This window comes from Dendrobates tinctorius, unplaced genomic scaffold, assembly GCF_039654945.1.
Source record: "Dendrobates tinctorius isolate UK_male_01 unplaced genomic scaffold, ASM3965494v1 ptg000156l, whole genome shotgun sequence".
Taxonomy (NCBI): Eukaryota; Metazoa; Chordata; class Amphibia; order Anura; family Dendrobatidae; genus Dendrobates; species Dendrobates tinctorius.
In genome coordinates, this window is record NW_027361823.1 from 4,211,500 (window position 1) to 4,217,570 (window position 6,071).

Consider the following 6,071-nt stretch of genomic DNA (forward strand, 5'->3'; position numbering starts at 1 on the left):
CACTGCGCCACATTGTCAATCAATTGTAACCACCTAATGTGCACAGATAAATTTAGCGTGGCCAGTTGAGAAAATATCTTACCAGATATACATGGAGGCTGAGTGAGCCCAGGACCAGGTAGGGATGACACCCGACGCGCGTTTCGCGTGACTACAAGCACGCTTTCTCAAGGGCAGTATACCGGGAAGTGCGCACAGGACCTTCTTAAGCCCATGTGACAAGTCACATGGTTTCCAATTGGCCAATCAGAGCAGTTCGGCGCGGCGCATGCGCACTATCCACCCAAAGGAGTGCGCACAGGACCTTCATGTGCCCATGTGACAAGTCACATGGTATCCGATCGGCCAGTCAAAGCGGTTTGGCGCGGCGCATGCGCACTGTCCACCCGCAGGGCAGACAATGCAGAGAGAGCGTCATGCGTTGCCCCGGGCAGCAGGGGAAAGAAAAAGTCCCCGGGAGCCCGGAGGAAGGCAAGGAGACACTCCTCCACATATCCGCCACAAACAGGGACAGCGGGCATGCGCACAACCACTGACACCAATGGATGTAAATAAACATCATATGAAACAAGGAGCACTGGGTATAAGTCAAAAATAAAAATAAACAAAGATGTAAAAAGGCAACTGCAAATAGGAAATACTCGAAAATTCAAATATAACATCACAGTACATGTTGCTCTCTTCAAATTAAGACGTCCCAGAATCGTCCATGGACACCGATGTCTAAAGTTGATAAGCATCCAATATAGATATTGAAGTTAGGGCCAGTGGGATCGCCACATATAATGGAACAAATAAATCCAATTGATGAATAAAGGAGAAGTCTCACATAGACTAAGAAGGAAAATAAATGAAACATGTATCAAAGACACACATATACAATGCAAATTAAAAAAATAATAATAATAAATAAAACACAACCCACTACCCGGGAAATGAGGAAACAAATAGGAAAAAGGGGCAAAAAAGCATATATAAATATCTAAAAGGACCAAGAAAGGTCCAATATATATTTTCAGGATATCCTACAAAAAAGAGGCAAAGGATAATGATTCATTAAGTCCTTTAGGGGCCATTGTATCAAGTGTAATAATCCATTTGGTCTCAATTTGGGCCAACCTCCGTTTATAGTTCCCCCCTCTTAGCCCTAGATGTACTTGATCAATCCCTCTAATTTTAAGGGAAGTTGATTCCCCATTATGATATTGTCGGAAATGGCGGGGCAGAGTTTTCAGGAGGGAAATATCGGCCACTGTCTTGGATGCACAAATGTCCCGCACATGTTCACGCACCCTCATCCTAAGCTCCCTCGATGTAAGTCCAATATAGATTTTTGGACAGTCGCATGTAGCATAATAAATCACATTCATGCTGCCACAAGAAATTCGATGGCGTATATTGAACTGTTTCCTTCCATCTGATGTCTTAAAGGTGGTGCAGCGCAGGACATTTGTGCATGCAAGACAGTGGCCGCAAGGTATAGAACCAGGTGTAGGGCCCCTAGAGCCAAATGGATTAACTTGTACATGTCGATAATGACTCTGCACAAGGAGGTCTTTAAGATTTTTAGATCTTCTTGGAGTCATTGACGGATATGGACCCAAAGTAGGTCCCAGGGAGGGTTCAGTACCCAAAACAGGCCAGTGTTTCATAAGGATCTGTCTCATATCCTCCCATTGATGGTTAAAAGTAGATATAAATCTAATAGGTGCCTCCTTATTTGGGTAAGGGGACCTCTTCGAGGATCCCAATAGACTGCCGCGTGGTGTTGCCCTTGCTCTTAAATAACCTTTTTTAATGCTTCTATTTGAGTATCCACGGTTCCGGAATCGCTCCTTCAAATCAGCCGATTGGGTCTCAAATCTAGCATCCGAAGAACAAATCCGCCTCGCCCGTAGGAACTGTCCGACCGGGACAGCCCCTATGGTGGAAGGGTTGTGGGCAGAGGACGCATGAACCAAAGAATTAACGGATGTCGGTTTACGATAGACATCCGTCTGGATATAACCAGAGTGATCAACACTCATGGCAATATCCAGAAAACTGATCTCAGTGGCATCGTAAGAATAAGTCAGATGAATATTAAATTCATTATGGTTCAGCGTCCTCATAAACTCCCCGAGCTGCTGCACCGATCCATCCCACAAAAAGAAAATATCATCTATATATCTATGCCAACACAACACATGGGAGGCGGCCTGCACGCCTGCATCGCCAAAAATCAATCTCTCCCATGAACCAAGGAAGAGATTAGCATATGCAGGCGCACAGGCCGCGCCCATGGCCGTGCCGCGCTTCTGTAGAAAAAACTTATCTTTGAAAGTAAAAAAATTGTGGGTAAGGATAAAGCGCAGCAGCTCGAGGATGAGCCCACACAAGGGGCCGCCCAGATCGGAAGCGCCCAGGAAGAGGCGGACTGCCTCCAAACCGTGAGAATGTTCAATACACGTGTAAAGACTTTCCACATCGGCAGTCACTAGTAAAGTCCCTTGGTCCACAAAAACACCATCGACCCTAGCCAGGGCGTCCGTAGTGTCACGTATATATGATGGTAAAGTTTCCACCAAAGGTTTTAAATAAAAGTCAATAAATTGACAAATGGGATCACAGAGTCCATCAATGCCTGACACTATAGGGCGCCCAGGCGGGTCAAGGGCGTTCTTATGGACCTTGGGTAACAAATAAAACGTTGGGATCCTCGGATACTTAATCACAAGACCATCAAAGACATGCCTTGAGATGACATTATTATCCAGTGCCTCCAGGAGGAGGCACTGGAGGTCGAGAGAGAAGGTCATAAGTGGGTTGGACGGCAGACATACGTAGGTATTTGAATCTCTTAGTTGGCGAAAGGCCTCACGTTCATATTTGTCGTGAGGCCAGACAACAATATTCCCCCCCTTGTCCGCCGGTTTGAAGACCACATCAGTAAGCTTTTGTAGCTCTTGTATAGCAATACGCTGAGCATGCGTCAAATTGTCATATCGACGCTTGGTCGATAGTTCTTTGAAGTCCTCATAAACCAATTTAGTAAAGACTTCAATGGCTGGACATAGCGACAAAGGGGGGAATTTGGTTGACTTTGGAAGAATAGATGTTGGAAACCTACTTGTTGACGGAGCTGCTTGCTCGTCCAATAGTTCCTCCAAATTACGAAGAGCCTCTCTCTCGACCTCACTGATCATCTCCCTGGAGGTCCTCCTGGCATGTAATTTACGCAATAAAAGTTTGCGTGAAAATAAGTGCAGGTCCTTTATGGCTGTGAAAAAGTGGAAAGAGTTAGTTGGACAAAATGACAATCCTCTAGATAAAACTTCCAATTGTGCTTTGGACAGCACATGTGTAGATAGATTAAGTACCTGTACACCTCCCTGGGAATGAGACACCTTTCCTGTGTTGGACTTGTTCTTAGTAATTTGTCTTGTCGTAATACGTTTAGTTGTAGAGACAGAACCTAAGGGACCCGTATTGGAAGAGTTTTTTGAGCCATACTCATTCTCTCCAGAAATATTTGACCTCATGGAGGCAGACCTTGATCGAGAGCGTGAAAAACTCCTAAATTGCGATCTAGAGCGGTCTTGTGGATTCCGCCATTTATACATTCGTGCTAATTTTTTATCCTCCACATCTCTCTGAAACTTTTTAGCTTTAGTGGACTGAATTTCTTGAGCCCACTTCTGTGAAAGGTCATCCATTTCCTCATTAAATTTTTTCAGGAGATCGCTAGACATATCTCTACGAAGAATAACCTGTAGAGCCTCCATCTCGGTTTCAAGTGACACCAAAGAATCCTGGTTCATTTGTTTCAAAAGTTCCATAAAGCCTTTAGAGCATGTATTGATCAGGGTTTCCCATTTATTCATGAAGTCATCATCCTGAATGGGGAACGATGGAAAGACCTGTATACGTAGACCACGTGGTATTAGGTCTTTATGTAAATATTTTTCTAAAAAAGCATGGTTCCACCAAATACGGGTTCGTCTACGAAGTAGATCCTTAAACTGTTTTGTAGTCTCCTGAATTGCCCCACTAATCCCCCCTGGGCCCCCATCTGTATCATCCTGTAATGTGTCATTAATAAGTGCACGCCATGTCTGGTCACGGGCACGAAAATCCATATTAGGGCTGAGGTAAGCTGTGAAAAACACAGAAACAATTATTAAATGCAAAAACCTCAGTGACATTATAGCTATGTCAAAGAATAGGGTTTAAGGCTATAAATAGCCACCCTAAATCAGGAAAAACACCTGAAACACCCACTCCAATAGGTATGCATGCAAAGAGAAAAATGGAGTAACTAGGTGAATATAGTAAAAATGCGTCTTTATTAATTAACATATATATTGTTCAATACAAAAATACAGAGATTAAAATGACACCACAAGATGAAAGAACAGAATAGCCCGGAAAGAGCACCCAGCCACAGGATATCAGGTAATATAGCAATATATATAGAGAATAGCCACATCTATATAAATAACCAATGTCTGCTAATTCCCCATCCCCCCAAAAGGGGGTCACTGCGCCACATTGTCAATCAATTGTAACCACCTAATGTGCACAGATAAATTTAGCGTGGCCAGTTGAGAAAATATCTTACCAGATATACATGGAGGCTGAGTGAGCCCAGGACCAGGTAGGGATGACACCCGACGCGCGTTTCGCGTGACTACAAGCACGCTTTCTCAAGGGCAGTATACCGGGAAGTGCGCACAGGACCTTCTTAAGCCCATGTGACAAGTCACATGGTTTCCAATTGGCCAATCAGAGCAGTTCGGCGCGGCGCATGCGCACTATCCACCCAAAGGAGTGCGCACAGGACCTTCATGTGCCCATGTGACAAGTCACATGGTATCCGATCGGCCAGTCAAAGCGGTTTGGCGCGGCGCATGCGCACTGTCCACCCGCAGGGCAGACAATGCAGAGAGAGCGTCATGCGTTGCCCCGGGCAGCAGGGGAAAGAAAAAGTCCCCGGGAGCCCGGAGGAAGGCAAGGAGACACTCCTCCACATATCCGCCACAAACAGGGACAGCGGGCATGCGCACAACCACTGACACCAATGGATGTAAATAAACATCATATGAAACAAGGAGCACTGGGTATAAGTCAAAAATAAAAATAAACAAAGATGTAAAAAGGCAACTGCAAATAGGAAATACTCGAAAATTCAAATATAACATCACAGTACATGTTGCTCTCTTCAAATTAAGACGTCCCAGAATCGTCCATGGACACCGATGTCTAAAGTTGATAAGCATCCAATATAGATATTGAAGTTAGGGCCAGTGGGATCGCCACATATAATGGAACAAATAAATCCAATTGATGAATAAAGGAGAAGTCTCACATAGACTAAGAAGGAAAATAAATGAAACATGTATCAAAGACACACATATACAATGCAAATTAAAAAAATAATAATAATAAATAAAACACAACCCACTACCCGGGAAATGAGGAAACAAATAGGAAAAAGGGGCAAAAAAGCATATATAAATATCTAAAAGGACCAAGAAAGGTCCAATATATATTTTCAGGATATCCTACAAAAAAGAGGCAAAGGATAATGATTCATTAAGTCCTTTAGGGGCCATTGTATCAAGTGTAATAATCCATTTGGTCTCAATTTGGGCCAACCTCCGTTTATAGTTCCCCCCTCTTAGCCCTAGATGTACTTGATCAATCCCTCTAATTTTAAGGGAAGTTGATTCCCCATTATGATATTGTCGGAAATGGCGGGGCAGAGTTTTCAGGAGGGAAATATCGGCCACTGTCTTGGATGCACAAATGTCCCGCACATGTTCACGCACCCTCATCCTAAGCTCCCTCGATGTAAGTCCAATATAGATTTTTGGACAGTCGCATGTAGCATAATAAATCACATTCATGCTGCCACAAGAAATTCGATGGCGTATATTGAACTGTTTCCTTCCATCTGATGTCTTAAAGGTGGTGCAGCGCAGGACATTTGTGCATGCAAGACAGTGGCCGCAAGGTATAGAACCAGGTGTAGGGCCCCTAGAGCCAAATGGATTAACTTGTACATGTCGATAATGACTCTGCACAAGGAG